This window comes from Bos grunniens, chromosome 27, assembly GCF_055505025.1.
Source record: "Bos grunniens cultivar Pamir isolate PY7600 chromosome 27, Bosgru_T2T1.0, whole genome shotgun sequence".
NCBI lineage: Eukaryota > Metazoa > Chordata > Mammalia > Artiodactyla > Bovidae > Bos > Bos grunniens.
In genome coordinates this window covers 14063466-14086836 of record NC_141191.1, presented here as the reverse complement: position 1 = coordinate 14086836, position 23371 = coordinate 14063466, and the positions used below count along the sequence as shown (strand labels likewise).

At 36.7% G+C, this 23371-nt stretch overlaps 1 protein-coding gene across 1 annotated transcript in view; it reads right to left on the bottom strand.

Annotated features, from left to right (window-relative positions):
- The window catches only part of TENM3 (teneurin transmembrane protein 3), a 2452009-nt gene that overhangs the window by 1387917 nt on the left and 1040721 nt on the right, over positions 1-23371 (bottom strand). The window lies entirely within an intron of this gene.

The window sequence follows — 23371 nt, the reverse complement described above, 5'->3', positions numbered from 1 at the left end:
TTTTAGTTCGTTATAAAGGCTGAAAAAAAATTTTAAAGAGAACTTTAGGGGAAAAAAGTTTAAAAATACCTCTTCTTCAAAATTCATCCTCTGGAAAGATCCTGCAAATTGAAAATGACCAATCATACTTTAAAATAATTTCCTTCTATATAAGTTTCAAATTCCTGCCTTGATCTTGAAATAATTTATTTTAGCCATTAGTAAATAGGATACTTCCTCCTGAATACTTTGTAATCTTTCACAGTGTAAGCCACTTTTCATTTTTATCAATTAGTAAATCTGGCACTATGAATTGGCAGAAAGAAAACACAGTCCCATGTTGAGAAGAGAAACATTTCACTACCCCATGTGCTATGTTCTGAGATGAATCAGATGTCCTTGGGTGATACCGTGTGCCATGCACAATAATTAGACTTAATGATAAAATATCATGGAGGTTTTTTGTATTATACTTGTGACTCTGGGGTTGTGATTAAATATTATTTTAAGGATATGACTGTAAAGATAGCAAGTCCCAGGCATAAAATTTTGACAAAGTATAATTTTAAGAACTTGTTCATGTTTGGCTGAGAACTAATACAATTAATGGAAAATATGTAAAATGCTGTAATTTTAAATAGCAGAAAAAGAACCAGACTAATTAGTTTTTCACTTAATTATTCACAACAGCATTCTTGAAATGGTATTTCGTGATATTCATGTAAGAGCACAGACATTTAGAAAAGGCTCACAATTTTTCTGTCAGCTTTACTGTCCTAGCCATGAACGGAGACTTACTACTCTTAACTCTGATGTTATTCAAAACTGTATCTGGATCTAATTTCTGAGGATAAAAATATGCAAGTATTCTTTAAAATAAAATTTCAATGAACAAATATGTTGAAAGCTGACTGATTATAAATAAGCTACATTTCTTCCCAAATAACAACATTATAAGATATTTGGGCCAAAGTTAGAGCACTGTTTTCTAATGGCCATAAAACTTTTTAAATGTAGAAGTGATCATAAGTTATATTATATATATATGAAGGAAAAAAAGAGGAGTAATTCTATGTATGAGGCTAGAATGTTACATATTTCAGTTCAAATACAAGCAAAATCATATAGTACTACTATGCAACTAAGTATAACATCACTGCAAGCCTAAATTTATGATACACCCAGAGTAAACCAATGAAAAAAGTTTGCATGACAGTTTAGAATTACAATAGAACCATTTGACAAAAAAAAAAAAAAAAAAAATTTAGCTCTTTGAATCCAAAACCCATAGATCTACCGTTCATTAATTTTATAAAAATAGTGACCAAGTGATGTACAGACTGAAAGAAATTCTGACATCCCATTTAACATCTGAGACTTAAAAAATGATCTACCAAAAAGAAATAAAAGGCAAATTTACATAGGGGACAAATAGGTGTGGTGGAATCAAGAGAGGTTAGTAAAATAGCAATATTTCCAAAAGCTGTATTTGTAAGGAAAGCTGAGGATACCATGCGAAAAGCATGTTAAATCAGCGAGTGCAAAGGCAAAATGCTGGCAAAAATAAAATGCATATAAGAAGCTGAAATTTAGGTTGGAAGGATAAAAAGATAGGCATTCACGTCAGGGCCTTGGCAGCAATATAGAGTGAGAAACAGAGCTCAAGGCTTCATTTGTCTGCTCTGGATCTTAGGCATAGTAGCCCAAGAAAAATTCTAGTTTCTACACTAATGTGTCAAACTACACAAATGTAGTTGTTAAAGCGAGCAAAAGAACCAAAACGAGAGAGGTTGAAGAGAGCCCTACATAGATGGTGACCAAACACACAAGATCAGTTGTGGTTCAAACTGACTGGAATTCCCAAATGCGGATGATTCATACTGAACTAGAAATTGCTCTGTGTGCCCTTGACTGTGTGAAATAAAATGCAGATAATCTGAGCACATATGCAATAAATACAGACAAGATGTAAAAAAGAGATCAAGGGACGGAGGGGATAAAACTAGTGGATTTACAAAGGAAGTACTTTGTCTTTTTTTTTTTTTCTTAATTTTACATTATAGTTGCTTAACTAAGTGTGATGGAATAGAGCCAAATAGTGTTATTGTTTGTTAACTTCAAGTTATTTACTCTAACAAATCTTTAAAGTACATAATATAGGATTGATCCTGTTTCTTGAATATGGTAGCAGTATCAAAAATAAGAGTATTATCATTCAGTGACACAGATATTACTAACTTTTCCTTTTTTTCTGTTCTAAAAAAAAAAAAACTCACTGTATCACAAATATTTGAAAAATAAAGATCAATGTCAATGAGTCTTCAACTCTTATTTATTTCTTGCTGTACCACCCTGGTCCTTTTGATTCAGGTCCTGGATTTACAATTTCTCTTACAAGTGTCACCTGAAGAATATTCCCACAATCCTTCACTCATGCAGTCTTAAATATTTTTTAGTAGGAAGGTATTTTGCAACCTGGAGTGTTTTTTTAATCCAGTTAAATTATTTTTCATACTCCATTACTTTTTTTTTTTATCCATTGAAAGGAGATAATAAATGCAATAGACATTATTCGTAGCACATTTGTGATTCTAGAAATTTATACCTTGTGTAAGATGGAACTGAGCAAACTCTGAGAGATAGTGAAGGACAGGGAAACCTGGAATGCTGCTTCATGGGATCACTGAGTGTCGGACACGACTGAGTCACTGAACAGCAACTAAAAGATGGAAACGTAACTCTATACCATTAAAAATATTGCTAGTTGCCCGTTGTCAAGTAGAATAAAGTTCTAAATTTTTAACTGAAGAAGGCTGAAGGAAAACTCTGACTATATCTAGTTTATTCAGATACAGGGACATTATTATCTTTTCCTAAGATCTAAGACAACACCAATTAAATACTTTGAGAGATGCAGCAAGGAGCTCCTACCACATGAGTAAGGATATCACAAAAGACTTGCATAGAATAAAGGCATTGTGCTAACACGCTCAACTTTTCCATGATTAAAAACTAGACAAAAATTGGAGAGGAATATTACACTTCAACCTGTAAAGATTTGGGGGCTGTTATTTCACATTTCAAGCAGTTGTTTCCCTAAACATCAACGTTAAAAAGTATAATATCATGTTCAGTCTCAAGCATGAAATCAGAAAGCCACATCAAATGCATAAACTGCATAATCGTAGTTTTGTTTTTCTTTGTAGGGTTTGTTTTTCTCATCTAAAACAAGTGAAATGACTTTAAACCGCTTACATAGTCATTGCAATCTGACTGCAATGTGTTCATTCTTCTACCTTCCCAAGGATTTCTGGTGTTAAAATAATGGATTCACAAGGAATAAACTGCATACACACAATCAGTTCCTGAAAAGTGTAGGCGGCTCATGCAGCATGGTGCGATCACACTGTAGCATACAGTTTTCTTACAACAGTGCCCTTAAATTCCATGAGACTCAGCCTTCTTACATGGCACGGGCCTCCCGCTGGCTAAGCAGATGTCAAAAACATGACTGCTTGGAGTAAGTCATGGCATATAGGCTGTCTCTGATTCACCATTTAAAAGTCAAGTATGGAATCAGTTGGGGAGTTGATACCAATGCATTTTAGAAGGGAAAAACGTCATTCCCCCCAAAAAGCAAGAGGCCCAGTGTCACAGGAGGACTTAAGTCCATCTTCTGTGGCTCAGTCTTCCACTCTGTGATGTGATGTGTACTTCTAGTTATTTCGCATTTAAACCTGCCCCCTTTTGGTGCCCAGTGAAAATGCCCATGGTAGCGGAAAGTGAAGCTTCAGGACTATTCTGAGTATTCTGAGGTCTTGGATGTGTCAATCCTGCTAACCATTTAAATACATGTCTATAAAATCTTACTTTTTAAAGCACAAATTTTAAAGAGTGTACAATTCTGTTGGAAAAAAAATACAGCATATATAAATGTATGTATTCATATACCTTAAAATTTATTTATTTGAGGGGGTGTGGATTCATCTGTGTTATCTCCTTGGAATGATATTTTTAGATAAGAGAAGCTTAAGAAGAGCTAATAAGAGATAATGTCTAACTTGCATCATAAAGAAGGCTGAATGCCAAAGAATTGATACTCTTGAACTGTGGTGCTGGAGAAGCCCTTCAGAGTCCCTTGGACTGCAAGGAGATCAAACAAATCAATCCAAAAGGAAACCAACCCTAATTATTCACTGGAAGGACTGATGCTGAAGCTGAAGCTCTAACATTTTGGCCACCAGATGCAAAGAACTGACTCATTGGAAAAGACCCTGATGCTGGGAAAGATTGATGGCAGGAGGAGAAGGGGGGAACAGAGGATGAGATGGTTGGATGGCATTACCAACTCAATGGACATGAGTCTGAGCAAACTCCAGTTTGCTCAGAACAATGAAGAACAGGGAAGCGTGAGTGCTGCAGTCCATGGGGTTGCAGTCGGACACAACTTAGCGAATGAACAGCAAAATGTCTATGTAGAGGTGCTCTTTGCTTTTTTACAATCCTGGGCAATAAAACGCTCAGTTGATCACCATCTGAGGAATGCCTTAGTCAGTTGATGTATCTAAGTGAAAAACTAATTTGTAATAAGTATATGAATTGAACCAGCTTGTCTTAAGTTTTCTTTTTCTCTCAACACATCTATGTATTTACTTGATTAAAGAATACAATAATGGAAAATAATGTTTAAAAGAGATGGGTGCAAGTCATTTTTTAGAAAAGTATCTTTAAAGAGTTGGGCCCTTACTTTAGACCATATATGGAAATTTATACAAAATAAATTATAGTCACTAACGTAAGGGTTAAAGCTATAAAACTTCCACAAGTAAACATAGGAGAAAATTTGCTTAGCCATGGATTAGACAATAATTTCTTAGATATGACACCAAAACCACAAGTGACTGAAAAAATAGATTGGATTTGTCAAAATACACCCATGGTGGATTCATGTTGATATATCGCAAAACCAATACAATATTGTAAAGTAATTAGCCTCTAATTAAAATAAATAAATTTTAAAAAAATGTATGTTTCAAATAAAGCCATCAAGAAAATGAAAAGACAACCTACAGATTAAGATTAAATATTTGCAAATTATATATCTGTTAAAGGAATTTTATCTAGTTTGGAAAGAACTCTTACAACTCAATGATGGGGAAATAAAGGTTAATATTGGGCAAATAATTTGAATAAACTGTTCTCAAAAGTGTGCATATATATGTGTGTGTGTGTGTGTGTGTGTGTGTATAGATGTCCAATAAGCACATGAGAAAACACTTAATGTCTATAGTCAAGCAAATCAAAAAAACAGTATCACTAGATAGATCCCTGGATCCAGAAGATCCCCCAGAGAAGGGAATGGCAACTCGCTCCAGTATTCTTTTTTTTTTTTGGAGAATTCCATGGACAGACCATGGGGTCACAAGAGTCAAACACAACTGAGCAACCAACACTTCACTTTTCAGATACCTACTAGATATCACCTTAGATTAGATACAACTTCAAACCCACTTGAATGGCTACAATTAAAAAAAAAATCAACTGCAGATGGGCCCCTTGAATCTTTAATTTGTTCATGAGAGAAAACTATACAAAGGTGGGGAAAGAACCACAGGGAAGCTGCAGTACCAGCAATAGAAATTCCTAGAGATCACTCGGAGCTGAGAAGAGCTTGTGTTACCATCAGCTAGAGTGGAAAGACATCATGATACATGGAGAATTCTATAGACTTCTCAAATGGGACATCATTTTAATACTGTGGCTATTAGTCTTATTTAAAGTTGCTTTGGACCCTCCCTGCTGCTGCTGCTGCTGCTAGGTAGCTTCAGTCGTGTCCGACTCCGTGCGGCCCCATAGACGGCAGCCCACCAGGGTTCCTCGTCCCTGGGATTCTCCAGGCAAGAATACTGGACCCTCCCGAACAAACCTTAAAAGCAAATACAGAAAAGGATCAAACTGACTCCAAGTAACATAACTGTGTTCCAGAACAAAGTCCATCTAATACTTTTGCTATAAAGGAATACAACAAAATCCAGAATTCAAAAATGTAATCTTCATATCTAGTATCCAACCCATGATTAGTTGGCAGACAAATAAGCAGGTAATTGTGAGCCATGATTAGAAGAAAAACCAAGCAATTGAATTAACAAAGACAAGTGAGAAGGTAGGATTAGACAGAAGAAGCATTGAAGCAGCAATGAATATGCTCCATATACTTAAGGATGTTGATGAGCAGGCAGACATAATGAGGAAAAATATGAAAGACATAAAAAAGAAATTGAAATGGAACTTATAAAAATGAAAGAAAAGAGACTGACATGAAACATATAATAGAGAAGATCAATAGATTGTAGTATGCAGAATAGAAAAAGATCATTAACTGAAAACACAGACATAGAAATATTCCAAAAGGAAATGGGGACAAAAAGAAAAAAAAAAAAAAAGAAAAAAATCCCACAAAATAAAGCATAGAAAAAAGACGGAGAGGAAAAAAAAAATCAACAGAGGACCAGTAACTGCAAAATGACAACAAGCTGTTTAACATAGGTGTAATGAAGTTCTAAACAAGAAAGAGAATAAAATAAGAAAATGTTTAAATAAATAAGAAAACTTCATATCAAAGTTCAATAAGTTTCAAACAAAACAAATGCAAATAAAACCACACCAAGGAACACTATATCCAAACTGCTGAACATCAATGATTATTAAAAAAAAAAAAAAAAAAAAAAGCTTAAAAGTACCCAGAATAAAAGACATATTAGATGTAGAGTAAGAAAGATAAGAACGGTAGTAGACTTTGTAACACAAATGATAAAAGAAAAAAAAAAAAGAGCAATATTTTTAAATTACAGAGGGGTAGAGTAAAAGCCAACATAGACTTCTATATCTAGTGAAAATATTTTTCAAGCATTGGTAAAAAAAAGCCTTTTCTCCAAATAAAGCCCAAGAAGATTCATCACAAGCAGATATGCACCACAAATTATAGTAAAGGATGCTTATCAAACAAATGGAAAAGGGTAAATGACAGAAATTTAGATGTACAGAGAGGTGAAGGCGCATGGGAAAATAAAACTAGAAGACAGCTGCCTCTCCAAAATAAAATAGTAATGATATATTGCAGAGTTTATAGCACATACAGAAGTGAAATGTATGACGGCGTTAGCACAACGGACAGGAGGGAGGGGATGAGGAGCAATGTTGCAAGTTCCTCACATAATATGTGAACTGGTAGAAGGTGGCTGAAAGCTGTCTGTGATAATGTAGAGGTGTGTATTGTAAGCCCTAGAGCAACTTCTAAACAAACAAACAAAAAACAGAATAAGAACAGGCTACAGCTAATAAGCCAATGGCAGAGATAAAATATTATACTAAAAATACTCATTTAAACTAAAGTAAGGCAGGGGAAAAAAGATAAAAAGAAGCAAACACTTCTGGCTAATTGGGAAAATATAGCAAAGTGGGACCTTTTCACCTATCATTTCAACAATGACATTAAATATAAATATATAAATATATATTTTAAAAGTATAAAAATATAAATACAGTATATACATAAACCGTATATACATATACTGATTAAAAGCCAGTGGTTGTCAGATTGTACAAAAAAGCAACACCCAAATATGTGCTATCTATAGCAAACCTACATATCAATTACATAAACCGTATGTACATATACTGATTAAAAGCCAGTGGTTGTTAGATTGTACCAAAAAAGCAACACTCAAATATGTGCTGTCTATAGCAAACCTACATATCAATTACTTTAGGTGAATGAGAGAGTGTTTTCTAAGTTCAGTAACAAGGCATCATTGTCTACTTCTTCATCTCTATTCAAATTTGTACTGAATGTCCAAGATATGAAACAGGAACTAAAACTCACTCAACTCACAGGTGGAATGATTATCTATTTAATTATCCTATGGAATATACTTCCCAAGTAGTGCATTTGGTAAAGAATCTGCCTGCCAATGCTGGAGACACAAGAGTCATGGGTTTGATCCCTGGATCAGAAAGATCCCCTGGAGTAGGAAACGGCAACCCACTCTGGTATTCTTGCCTAGAAAATTCCAGAATTTGGAAAATTCCAGAATTCCAAAATTCCAGAATTTGGAGAATTCCAAAATTCCAAATTTGGAAAATTCCAAAATTCCAGAGCACCCTGGTGGGCTACAGTCCATGGGGGTTGCAAAGAGCTAGACACAACTGAGCGCACACTCACACGGAATATACAAAATAGTTCCCCAAACTAATATATGAGGTTTCAATGTCACAGAATACAAGTATCAATTGTATTTCTACATATTAGCAACAAATATAAGTGGAACTTTATTATTGGGTCATTTAAAATAACATCAGTATCAAGTAATATGCAGAGATAATTTTTTAAAAAATATGTCCAAGATCTTTACACTGAAACTACAAAACATTGCTAATAGAAGATCCAAATAAATGAATAGGAATTAGGAGACGTCATATTGTTGAGGAGTCAATTCTGTCCATATTGATTTATATTTACAATGTGACTCCAAACAACATTCCAATAGGCTTTCAGGTTTAAAGTTTGATTCTAAAATTTATAGGGCAATTGGAAGGGTATTACAGATGACCAAAATAATTTTCCAAAAAAAAACAACAAATATGGAAGATCTATATAACCTGACTTTAAGACATACTTATAAAGCTACAGTAATTAAGACAATATGTAATATTGGCATAAAAACAGATACAAAGATCGATGGAACAGAATAGATAGTCTACAAATAGACCCATTCTTATACAGCCAATTGATTTTTGGTGGCGTCTCAGGTAATTCAGTGAGGAATGGAAGTATTTTTCAACACAAGGTACAGGAACAATTGGGTATCCATAGGTAAAAACACTGACTCTTGTCTTGTACCATATAAATCAAGTAACTTGAATCAGAAATCTGCATAAAAGCCCCCAAATTATGCAACTTCTAAGAGAAAGCACAAGTGAAAATATTATTACCTTAGATTAGACAAAGATTTCTTAAACAGGACACACAGACAAAATGATAAACTATACCTAATCAAAATTTAAAATTTGTGCACTTCAAAAGATACCATTAAGAAAATATAAAGGCAAGGCTAGCAGTGGGAAAAATGTTCACAGAACAGACACCTGATAAATTTATTCGGAATGCACAAGGTACCCAATAATAAGATAACTATTTTTAAAGGGACAAAAGATTTGAACACAGAGAAATTTTATAAAACTGAGACAGGCTGGGACCTCAAATCCTTGGCAGCAGTGCTTGCACCTGACAAATGTCTCCTCAACCAACAAAATACAAAGAAACTTCCTTGGACAGCAAGGAGACCAAACCAGTCAATCCTAAAGGAAATCAACCCTGACTATTCATTGGAAGGACTGATGCTGAAGCTCCAATTCTTTGGTCACCTGATCTTTTAAAAGACTCTGATGCTGGGAAAGATTGAGGGCAGGAGGAGAAGTGGGGGACAGAGGATGAGATGGTTGGATGGCATCACTGACTTAACGGACATGAGTGAGTGAGAGTTGCTCAGTCATGTGTGACTCTCTGAGACCTCATGGACTGTATGTAGCCTGCCAGGCTCCTTTGTCCATGGGATTCTCCAGGCAAGAATACTGGAGTGCCATTTCCTTCTCCATAATGGACATGGGCTTGAGCAAACTCCAGGAAATGGTGAAAGACAGGGAAGTCTGGTATGCTGCAGTCCATGGGGTTGCAAAGAGTTGGACATGACTCAGCAACTCAACAATAACAAATAAAGAACTAAAGATAATTGTGTGTGTGTGTCTGTGTGTGTGTGCAGTTGGGACAAACTAGATAACAAAACATAAAAAGATAAAAAACCCAAATGCCACCTCTGAAGAGCTGGGAGCAAAAACTACAGGTCAGAAGCAAAAGCAAGGTACTGTGCCCGCCCCTGTACTTACTACCACCAAAGAAGTGGGCAAAGCACCTCAGCCACCCCTCTAGCCTGATTCCTGGGCACACCCCTACCATCACTCCATATGAGGAACCAGTTCACCTCCCAACTTGGGGGGCAAGCAAGAGAACCTGTTACTTGTTTTCGCTCACCCCTGCTTCAGTTTTGTGTATTAGTTACTCAGTCGTGTCTGATCTTTGCAACCCCATGGACTGTAGTCTGTAGCCTACAAGGCCCTTCTGTCCATGGGATTTCCCAGGCGGGAATACTAGAATGAGGTGCCATTCCTTTTTTCAGGGGATTCTCCAGACATAGGAATGAAACCCAGGTCTCCTGCATCACAGGCAGATACTTTACCATCTGAACCACCTACTGTGGTACAGTAGGGGCCCCAATAAAGTCTTGCCTGAATTTCTTGCCTGGTTTCATCAATTTCTATTGATTAAGAAAGGCCAAGGGCTCTGGTGGGTGACAAAATAAGATATTCCAATAAGCAATATAGCACATAAAATATTACATGTCATTAGTTATTAGAAATATGCAAATTAAGATCACCATGAGATATTAGTACTTATTTTAGAGAGTGGCTAAAGTTAAGAGAAATGACATACCAAGTTTTGGTGCAAAGGTGGGGTGGATGAAAGTCTTTTACATTGCTCGTGCAAATGCAAAGTATTGTATTTGGAAAGGGCTTCCCAGGTGGCTCAGTGATAAAGAATCCACATGCCAAATGCAGGAGATGCTCATTTGATCCCTGGGTTGGGAAGATCCACTAGACGAGAAAATGACAACCCACTCCAGTACTTTTGCCTGGGAAATCCCCTGGACAGTACAGCATGGCTGGCTACAGTCCATGGAGTCACTTAAGAGTTGGACACGAATGAGTGACTAGACAACAACAATATCTGAAAAATTGTTTGGCAACTAGATCTAATAGAGTGCCTGAAGAACTATGGATGGAGATTCATGACATTGTACAGGAGGCAGTGATCAAAACCATCTCCAAGAAAAAGAAATGCAAAAAGGAAAAATGGTTGAGGCCTTACAAATAGCTGAGAAAAGAAGAGATGCAAAAGGCAAAGGAAAAAAGATATATGCATCTGAATACAGAGTTCCGTAAATAGCAAGGAGAGATAAAGCCTTCCAAAGTAACAATGCAGAGAAATAGAGGAAAAAAAATAGAATGAGAAACATTAGAGATCTCTTCAAGAATATTAGAGACACCAAGGGAACATTCCATGCAAAGATGGGCTCAATAAAGGACAGAAATGGTATGGACCTAACACAGCAGAAAATATTAAGAAGAGGTGGCAAGAATACACAGAAGAACTATACAGAAAAGGTCTTAAAAACCTAGATAACAATGATGATGTAATCAGTCACCTAGAGCCAGCAATCCTGGAGTGAAAAGTCAAGTGGGTGTTAGGAAGTATTACTACGAACAAAGCTAATGGAGGTGATGGAATTCCAGTTGAGCTATTTCAAATCCTAAAAGATGATGCTGTGCAAGTGCTGCACTCAGTATGTCAGCAAATTTGGAAAACTCAACAGTGGCCACAGGACTGAAAAGGTCAATTTTCATTCCAATCCTAAAGAAAGGCAATGCCAAAGAATGCTCAAACTACCACACAATTACACTCATCTCACAAGCTAGCAAAGTAATGCTTAAAATTCTCCAAGACAGGCTTCAACAGTACATGAACTGTGAACTTCCAGATATATAGGCTGGATTTAGAAAAGGCAGAGGAACCAGAGATCAAACTGCCAATATCTGTTGGACCATAGAAAAAGCAAGATAATTCCAGAAAAACATCTACTTCTGCTTCATTGACTACTCTAAAGCCTTTTGAGTGTGTGGATCACAACAAACTGTGGAAAATTCTTGAAGAGATGGGAATACTAGACCACCTTACCTGCCTCCTGAGAGATCTGTATGCAGGTCAAGAAGCAACAAGTAGAATCAGACATGGAACAATGTACTGGTTCAAAATTGGGAAAGGAGTACATCAAGGCTGTATATAAATTGTCATCCTGCTTATTTAACTTATAGGCAGAGTACCTCATATGGAATGCTGGGCTAGATGAAGCATAAGCTGGAATCAAAATTGTGGAGAGAATTATCAATAACCTCAGATATGCAGATGACACCACCTTTATGGCAGAAAGTGAAGAGGAACTAAAGAGACACTTGATGAAGGTGAAAGAGGAAAGTGAAAATGCTGGCTCAAAATCCAGCATTCAAAAAATGAAGATCATGGCATCCAGTCCCATAACTTCATGGCAAATAGATGGGGAAACAATGCAAACAGTGACAGACTTTATTTTCTTGGACTCCAAAATCACTGCAGATGGTGGCTGCAGCCATGAAATTAAAAGATACTTCCTCCTTGAAAGAAAAGCTATGACCAACAGAGTATTAAAAAGCAGAGACGTTACTTTGCCAACAAACATCCATCTAGTCAAATCTATGGTTTTCTAATAGTCATGTATGAATGTGAGAGTTGGACCATAAAGAAGGCTGAGTGCCAAAGAACTGACGCTTTGAACTGTGGTGTTGGAGAAGACTCTTGAGAGTCCCTTGGACAGTAAGCAGACCAAACCAATCAATCCTAAAGGACATCATCCCTGAATATTCATCAGAAGGACAGAAACTCCAATACTTTGGTCACCTGATGCGAAGAGCTGCCTCATTGGAAAGGACTCTGATGCTGGCCAAGATTGAAGGCAGGAGGAGAAGGGGACAACAGAGGATGAAATGCTTCTGTGGCATTCCTGACTCAATGGACATGAGTTTGAACAAACTCTGGGAGATGGTGAAAGACAGGCATGCCTGACGGCTGCAGTCCATGGAGTTGCAAAGAGTCAGACACAAGTGAGTGACTCAACAACAACAAATCTGGCAATTAAAAGTAAATATATACATACAATAAGATACAGAAATGCCATTTTCTAGCTATTTACCCATGGAAAATAAAAATATACACTCACACAAATACTCTCTCCAGTTCTCATGTCAAATTATTTAAAATACATGTGGGTTCCAGCTTAAGTACCCTTCCATTTATGAATTCATAGACAACACTGCTCATCAATAAAAAGTATTGAATCACTGACACATACAAAAAGAAAGGAGAATCTTTCTGAAGATAATGTTAACTAGAGCAATGCGTCAGATGGGCTGGACTGGTGAAGTGTTATGTGGAAAGAGTGGAGAGGTCAAGTTGTAAGTAAGATCCCAAATCAGTGTTCGACCTACATCGAGGCAACACACACAGTACCTGTGCCTTTAGTGGCTGTTTGAGTCAATTGTCACACATATCTGTGTGTAGACTGCTTGTTTTTCCACAAATGGGATGCCTTCATGGCACTTTCACTCAAGTAGCTTGAAACAATGCCTTTCTAATACAAAAATGAGAATAACAGGCTACCTGAGCAGGTATTAGGGTTAGATTTGGGCTGAACGAAAACATCTGGATTTCAGGAAACAAGCCACCGCTTTAAGTGTAAAAAGCCTCACTTTTAGATCAACTCTTTCTTCCTTACTCTGAAGAACAGTAATATTCTATCTTACCAAATAATTTAAGATGTTACTTTCATCTATCCCTCATTTCAGATTCTTTGTAATTATGGAAAAGAATATATTATCTTGATTTTTGAAGCTCACATTATAAAGGAAAGTACAGGTTTGCAAGATTAGAAGGTTATTATTCCCTTTGTCAATCACTTGGTGTACACTAGGGTTCACTTAGAATACTTTCATAGTGTGAACTCCAATAGTTGTAAAATTTACAGTAACAGACAAATATGTAGAATACATACAGCATAAAGCAATGCATATTTTATGCTTTATTTTAAAGAAAGTTCTGCAGCAGCAATAAAATAACTAAATAAAAGTAGCTTTCTACCTCTATTTTACACAGTAAGTAAAGAACAGGATTCACACCTAGAATTTGGTATTCCTTATGTGTAATCTTTTAAAACATTTTAAGTTATCTAATTAACTTCTTCTGAAAGGAATATTCAAATGTGAAAATAACAACTTAAATTCAATTTTATTTCTTCTTTAGAATCCTTAGCCTTAATTTTTTTCTCTGTAACTGAGCATTTTTTGAGTAGCTGGCTTCTTTATTTGAATATAACTCATGTCACATACAGAATATCTACCATGTGTTCCTAGAACAGGAAAATCAATGAAAATAGCATGAAGAGCCCCAGCAAGCCTGTTTTTGATGAATTATATCCTTAAAGATATACCTTGTATGTGGTTCAAAATGTATTGATTACTGACAACTGTTTCTGTAATATCAATAATGCACTATTCTCTTGAACTTACCCTGAAGTGACAGGGTTTAATTGAGAGAGCCCTAAACAATAAATTGACTACCAAGGAGACAGAATAATGAAACTGAATCAAACTTCTAAAATAAATACTAATTCTAAACTTGAGGCAAACATATTGATGTCTCTGTTTGCTCTGCCTTTTTTTTGACTTGTATCTTTCATAATAAGCTGCTTACCAGAGGGATTATTACCACACCAAGTTTAAGCTCCTATAAAGCCCATCAACATTTACCATCCTTTCTATCAGCTATTCAATATTAAGAAATTTTAAACTAGTAGAAATCATCTTAAAATGCCACTTTTACTATTTTAAATCATCTATTATATAACATTATATAATATAAACCTTGAATAAACTTTCCCAATTAGGTTTAATTCCTTTCCTCCTGTTCTGTTTCATCACCGATTAAGTGACCGAGAAACTCCCAACACTTAGGGACTTGATCCAAAGAAGAGCACTTCCTTACTGTGTGGGTATGTACTGAGTTGCTCAGTTGTGTCTGACTCTTTACGACCCCATGGACTGTAGCCCTCCAGGCTCCTCTCTCTGTGGAATTCTCCATGCAAGAATACTGGAGTGGGTTGCCATTTCCTACTCCAGGGGATCTTCTCAACTCAGAAATCAAACCCACGTCTCTTGTGTCTCCTGCATTGGCAGGCAGATTCTTTACCATCTGAGCTACCAGGGAAGCTCCAGTGAATATTTAAACCAGAAATAAATTATGCCTACATACTTTGGCCACCTCATGCGAAGAGTTGATTCATTGGAAAAGACTCTGATGCTGGGAGGGATTGGGGGCAGGAGGAGAAGGGGATGACAGAGGATGAGATGGCTGGGTGGCATCACCGACTCGATGGACATGAGTTTGAGTGAACTCTGGGAGTTGGTGATGGACAGGGAGGCCTGGCATGCTGTGATTCATGGGGTCACAAAGAGTCAGACACAACTGAGCGACTGAGCTGAACTGAACTGAATGCAAGAAGTGAGCTATACAGACTTGTATTCTTAGCAAAACATCTATACCATGCTGTGAGGAGTTCTAAATTAAATTTCTTAATTATTCATAAAAAGCATAGTCGGTGATTAAATCCTTTTAATCTATTTTCTAGAGTTAAATATCTCAAATATATTATTTATTCAAAATATTTTCCAAGATATTTTAAACAGAAAATTTTGAACAATGCATTTTAAGTCCCACTCTAAAATCTATCATTCACACAATCTATGGCCTTCATTTGTCAAGATAATTATTTGATGATAATATAATCTCAGCACCAGTTTTGCCTATCTGTTCCACCATCTTGCTCCCAATTCGCCATCTTGCTCATGAGTTTATTATTATTAAGCTTTGTTATTCTAGCTTAGAATTCTGACTCCTCCTTAGAATTCTGACTTTTGTCAGTCTAAAAACTATCAAAGGAAAATGACAAATTTTGACAAAACTTATTCAAGCTGTTCTGCCACATTTTCTAAGACCTCATAAATCATTTGTTCACTCCTTGGTTTTAAACTCTTAAGTGGCTTATCTGTGTTATGTCAAGATCAGAACAAATCGGTTAAGAACTTGCAATGAATAAGCTAATTCATCCAGGACTTTCTAGACAATCCAAGGATGAATTGACACTTTGTATGTCAGTGATCAAAATATTGGCTTTGGCATCTGACAGCATTCAGACCTCAGATCTGCCACTTAATAGCTGTTTTGCACCAGGTCATTCTTTCTTGGTATCATATTTTTAAACCATATGAAAATTGAGGACAATAGTGAATGACAGTTAAATGAGATATGACACATGCAGCATCTATAGGATTTTTCAGAAGAGAAGTGCTTAGTCAATGCTACTTGCTTTTCTCCTGGCCATCGTTATATAAGGATAGCCATTTGCTAATTTCAATAGTAAACCAGCTTGTTAGGACAACCTGGTCATTAATATTAAAAAATTAAATTAAATTTGGTACTTCAGATTTTTTAGCTTTTCTTTCCTGTTTATATATTTTTAAATTTAAGTGACTATATATTGCAAGAATAAGCTAATTATACCTCTTTGTAGCTGATAATGTTTTGTTCCATATGATCAGCACCACTGTAATACATATTGCATGTAAGCTACCAGATATGATTTAATTTAATTATAATTTCATAAGACTGAAGTTTTGCTCACATGGTTGGCTTCCTGTTGGGCATGACATCTTAAAAAGTGATTCATTTAAAAAATAATCCAATCATTAAACTTTGAAAAACTAGGTCTTTCAAATATGTTTCTATGGGATTTAATGTTTTATAAACCTTTGCCAAAATGTTATTCAAACATCTTTTTATCATATTTGAAATATTGCCAGATTAAGACCTCTGCTCAGCGGGCATGATGGGGGGATGCTAGAACTTTCATCATTTCTAAGATGGATGCTTGTAATTCGTAATTATCCTTTCTCCCAGCCAAGTGCACGGGAATACATCACTTGCAATGGATGAAGCAAAGGGTGTTCTCTCTCCTCACTCAGTTTAGATTAACAGGCTGTCTCCTTCCTGCACCTGCTTCCCACCCCAACACTGCTTCCAGAAGACAAATAACAACATGTCTTTTAGCAACACATACTAGGTTCCTTCTTCCTATCATTTTACATTAAGCTAATATTTAGCACCTACTTTGATCCAAGTTGTGTTTCAGGGGTTATAGATATGGGATTCATTCAGTTCAGTTCAGTTCAGTCACTCATTCATGTCTGAATCTTTGCAACTCCATGAATCGCAGCACACCAGGCCTCCCTGCCCATCACCATCTCCCAGAGTTCACTCAAACTCACGTCCATCGAGTCAGTGATGCCATCCAGCCATCTCATCCTCTGTCGTGCCCTTCGCCTCCTGCCCCCAATCCCTCCCAGCATCAGAATCTTTTCCAGTGAGTCAACACTTCACATGAGGTGGCCAAAGCACTGGAGTTTCAGCTTTAGCATCATTCCTTCCAAAGAACACCCAGGGCTGATCTCCTTTAGAATGGACTGGTTGGATCTCCTTGCAGTCCAAGGGACTCTCAAGAGTCTTCTCCAACACCACAGTTCAATAGCATCAATTCTTCAGTGCTCAGCTTTCTTCACAGTCCAACTCTCACATCCATACATAACCACTGGAAAAACTATAGCCTTGACTAGACGGACCTTTGTTGGCAAAGTAATGTCTCTGCTTTTCAGTATGCTATCTAGGATTCATTAGATAAGGTTATCTGTTCACTATCTAGAAGCTGAAGTGAGAATAAATTTGGGGCTGGAATCAGTTTGAAATAAATGTGCCAGTTAGATGTAGATCATGGGCACTTGGAGGAGCATTTCAAAATGTGTAATGTCAGAGAGGCAGGGAGAGCTTTCAGAAGCCTTTTACAATTATTTGAGCTTAAACAGTAGCGCATGCAATGGGTAAGACATTAAAATAGTAATAATGTGATTGACTTCTACCTTTTAAATACTTCCTATGTGACAAATAATGCCAGCTGTAATTACTTCTATTAATCTTCACAATTCCACACTGGAACTTATTATTCTTATTCCCATTTCATGGATGAAGTGCAGAGATTAAGGTTAAGCCACACACCCAGGACCACAGGCTAGCAAGCAGCAAAGTGGTACAGCCATAGTTCAAAGCCAGGATCCTCAGAGTCACTGTGCCAGAGGAGTCTCCTGTACAAACCTTAAGACTTTGAATGTTCCTGGCCCAGGAGAAATAGGGGAGGACTCGACTCTCACAAAATACTAAGGCATCACTATGGGACTAAAGGGTTAGTTAGTTGGACCCAAAGTTTTACTGTTTCCTCTCAAACCATAGCAACACAGGCAGATTTATATGCAGTAAAGACAGTATAGCACTGTTTATGAAAAAGCAGACAGCACCACTGACCCAATGGACATGAATCTGATGGAACTCGGAGATGGCAAAGGACTGGGAAGCCTGGCATGCTGCAGTCCATGGGGCCACAAAGACTCGGGCACGAATTAGTGACTGAACAGTACTGACAAGTACTCTGCCTGGTCCACACCGTTCACAGGACCTCATCCCTTCTATCCTCGTGGGGGGGAACCACTCTCTGAGTCCATGTTATCTTTGAGTCCTAGTGATGCCTCCCTTACCCTCGACACTCTGCTGTCAACTGCTAAAGCTCTGGCTATGGCTCTTCATTACTTGAGGACTTTGTCTACTGTCTCTCCGCATCCAAGCATTGCCAGCCTGGGATGACATGATCTGACTTCTCTGTTTCTTGATATTCACCTTTTCAGTGACCTCTTCCTTCTCATCTCCATCTCAGCCACCCACTTGCAGTGTCATGGAACAGGGTATCCTTTCCCATAACCCAGCTTGGAAACGTTAAAGCAGATATCCTCTCTCTCACTGCCAGTCTCTCCCCACCTACCTGTTTGCTCAGTTGCTCACCTTGAATTTATATTTGACTCCAGCAGGACCATTACCCCAGGATTTCCTGCCTTCACTTCCCTTGTGGATCCTGGTTACTACCTAAGGCCCCATGGAGGAATCATTCTTTAACTGCCCTCTTGCATTCTCGTGCTCTTTGTTCTTTACATACTATTTGGAAAATTTCGCCCTGGATTAATACCATCTGTGAGCTTTCCTGCTGGGAAGTTTCTGCAGAAAATTAGGCAGCCTTCTGAATATTCATAGTCATAAACCTTAATAACCTCCCAGCAACAGTGGGTAATCTCCCTGCATTTCTCTAGGTGTTATTCTTCTCCACTCAATGCAATGATTATTTCAAACACTGTTTACTTGTTTCAACCATGACTGTCTTTGCCCATCACCCTCAACATGGTCTCCCTTGGTTCAGCAAATAATTCAGTCTCCTGCCACCAAACCAATAAAGCCTTTTAACTCATGTAGCCATCCTTTCCTCTTTCTCTCCTAATGCAGTGGGAGAGATACTCCTTTTTCTTTTAAAAACCATTTTCTAATATAATGGGCTTGCATGTTTAAAATATCTTGAAAATGTTTAGAGGTTGAACAAAATAGTCCCTTGTATCAGTAATTCTCTCTTTTGTCTGCTCTTCAGTATCATTTGGGACTGTTAAAAGTCTCAGTACATTGGATAAAACCCAGTCCAATTAAACCAGTCTCTCCAGGAGCAGAAACCAGGCATTTGTATTTTATACAGCATCCCAAGTGATTGTCCTATGGAGACGGATGAAGACCACTGAGGGTGACCTGAATACACGATGAGGCTCCAAGCTAACTTGGAGATTTTCTCAGCAAAAAAAGATGAAGATGTGAGTTAAACCAAAACATGAATTTTATTATTGAGATATTAATAAAAATGTTCTTGTTCAAGAAAAAAAAAATACACATTTTCTACACTGAATTGCCAGATCCCATCTGTGCCTATTTTTTTCAGGAATTTTATATCATCACTAAAAACAAACAAACAAAAACACTCTGTTTATTTCACATCTTTCCTGTTATGCATTTCTATTCATCTTCTGAGTTTCACAGCTAAATTTGGAAAGAGCTGTCTGTATTTGTTGATCTTTTTTCTTCCTCTCTTTCATAGACTAACCTTCTTTAATCTGGATTTTGCCCCAGTCCTCTATGAAAACTCTGTTGCAAAGTTTACCTATGATGTTCTTGGTGTTTAACTGAAGGGGATATGTCATAATCTTCATTTCATTGGCCTTACAGCAATTTGTGGAAATACTCTCCTTCCCTTGGCTTCTATGATACTTCTTCCTCATCAGCCTCTTTTCCCAACTGCTCCTCCTCTACCTAATTACTAAAATTCAGAGTCTTTCAGATTCTTTCTGTTTAGGACTTTTCTTCTTTATCTTCCTGTGTTCTCTCTTCCAGCAACCTCATCTTCTATCATGATTTCAACTAACATTTGAAAGCCAGTGGCTCCAAATTCAAACCTTTAGTTCAGATTTCTGAGCTCCAGAACTACATTCAGAACTTCATTTTTGAAACACCCCTCTGATACATTGTGACTACTCCAAACTGAACATGACAATCAAAAACATCCTCGAATTTCTCCAACCAGAAACATGAGAGTCATTGGGGCCCTTGTGATCTCTGACCCATCTGGTGCATTCTCTTCCTTAACCAGCCATGACATCCAAGGACTTATATCTCTATCTTCCCAGGGGACTCCTACAACATCATCCCTTTCTCTTTTCTGAACTGGTGTAAAATTTTCCAAATTGGTCTTCCTATATCCTGTCCTCATGTCTGTTCTGTTCTTCACACATTAATCAGTGATGAATTTTAATAGAAATCTGACGTCATCACACCCTTGGCCTACCGATTCCCCTATGGTTTCTCATTGCACCTAGAATTGAGATCAAATTTCTTTAATGGGGTCTGCAAGGCCCTAAATAACCTGTTCTTCACTGACTGCTCCAGTATGATCTCTCTCCTCTCTATTCTCTGCTGTCCTTGATCTAGACACACTGGGCCCCTTTCAGGGCAACAAGTACACCAAGTAGTTCTTCATCTTAAGTGTTCTTTCTACCGCCTAATATCCTGCACCCCGCCCCGCCTCTACCTTCAAGTCTGAAACTCCTCACACCTTCCTTCACCCTCTATGACAAGGGCAGTCTGGTCTATTACATGGAAATCCAGGTAAAATTGGGTGCTCTATTTTTTCCATCAATCAGAAGAACTTGTAATGATAGCACAGCATAGGTGTAAGTTTCATGATCCCCAGCACCTAGCAACTAAGTCTCTGGCACATAAATATTTGCTAAGTGGAAGAAGGCTGCTTTCATTAAGCTTCTTTAACTAAAGCCTAGAATTACTTTTCTCAAGTGTTTCTTTTGTTGCCATTATTCATATTAATTATAGACTATAAGTGAGAATTATTACAGTGGCATCTCCAAAGTGAGATTTTCATTCTTCTTCATGACATCACATATTATGGAAATATTAGTCCTAGAATAATGGATCCCAGCATAAGAATGAAGATTCAAGAGGTGCAGCTGGATGTTTTCTGAGCTTTCTGCTAAAGAAGATTGTCAAAACATGAACAGAAATTTAAATGATAATAGAAGAATATGAGGAACTGGTGTCACCCGAATAAGCCAGGTCATATTCTGAATTGGAAACTCAGGTTCCTGAGTGGGCAAAATTATCCTGAATTGCAGCACACCTTTCTTATTTTCCCAGAGCAAATTCGCACAATCCGGAAGACAATAAAATCATTGGTGAGGAAAAGGAACAGATGCTCTTTTCTTTCTAAAATATTTCCGTCCCTAGTAAGAAAGCAGTTGTGTTCCTTCAAGAGTTGTTTTATTTCTGCAAAATTACTCTGAAAGTGTTTGCAATGAAAATTACTCAAGTAACTAACTCCAAAAATGTGTTCCTAAAAAAGACAACCCATTGCGTTTATGACTTACAGTACTTATAAAAATACACATTTGGCTACAAATGAGGCTATGATGATATCAGACAAGACACCGTTTGGATATTGACAACTCTGAAAGGTTTAAGTAGCATTTCTGCTAAGGCATTCATATGTTTATACCCGTTGATGTAATATCCAGTAAGAGAATGATATTATTTATTTAAACATAGCATTTCTCTTACATATTACTTAGTAGCTCATTGATGAGAAGTTTGACTTAAAAATATGCAGAATGACATAAGTGACAGGTTTTATATTATTGAGATGGTACATTTTGAGTTAAACACATTGTATTTAACACACATATTTTATTTAAATACACATATTTTCATTACATTTTTATACAGTGTGTTTAACTCAAAATGTACCCTCTCATTTTGCTCTGAAAGGAAATCATTTCTTAATTTCACTTAATTTCCACAAAACCCAAGTTTTGTTCATGAAAGACTGTGAAGACTTCAATTTTGTGGTTCAAATATCAAATAAAATGAATCCTTTCATTAATTATATGTGTTTTCTAACTTTTGACTCTGCTTTTATTGAAATCTAATTTTTATAATGCTTTTATTTCTCTTTTCTCTACTTTTTTTTTTTTTTTTTTAAATAATGAGATTGTACAAATTCCTTGTCTCCAAAGTCAAATTTATCCTATGTTGACAGAAATCTCATCTCAGGAAGATTTCTCACAGTGAGTAGTTAGTTCAGCCCACTGAGAAATGATATATAGCATATATCTTAATGACAGCAGAAAACCCACACTGTCTTTATTTGCCAAAGCATCCATGCTCTTAATTTCAGGCAGGTATTTTTAGTTTCTAGTAATTTGGCGAAAGGTAATAGGTGAAAAAGTCAAAAAAAAAGTGCAAAAATATGGTGTCGAACACTTGCTATATATAACACCTATAAAACATATAGAAAAGTACATTTGCATTCCAATAACACCTGTGACATTTAGACGTTCTATAGAATTCTTGCTTTCAATCTTTGTCTGCATCAGATGCTGGTATTATTTCTCTCTAAAAATAGTCAGAGACCTTAAAATATTCAAGTACTCAGAGGGTATACGATGCAGCAAATAGAAATTCTTTATGATTTCTGTTTTCTAATTCTTGTTCATAAAGTGGTCAAAAATTATAATTAAGCTTAGAAGAACTCAGAAATTCCATATGAAAATACTTCAAAAGACCATGGTTAAAAGAAAGAAAGAAAACTGCAGCTATATATTTACTTTATAATATGTTCACAATCATGATGCCCAACAATATTCTAATAATAAAAGTTATATTTCTGTACCATATCTTTGGGAATAAACTTGCCTTTATGTACATGGGCAGGATTTGCTCATTAACAAAACAAATACACAAATACCCTGGGTTTCCATTTAACGATCACACCAGCATACAGCAGATTTTCATTCACAGAGTTTACTCCACATTTGTTATAGATTTTTTTTTTCCTGGCAACATTTGTCTTTCCTGTTTTATGAACCAAAGCTCTTTTATGGTTTCTACCTTTTTTGTATAAAATTCTCATAAATAATTACTGGATTTCAAAGGCTCCCGGCAGCTGGACATTTGGTATAATTCTAAGTGATGTTAATAGAACTATGACCGTGAACTTAAAGACTTACAAAACAGCCTGATTTATTTCTCTCTCTCTCTCCTTCTTTCCTTCGTTCTTCCCTCCCTCCCTCTCTTTCCCTCCTTCCTTCTTTCTTTCTTTCT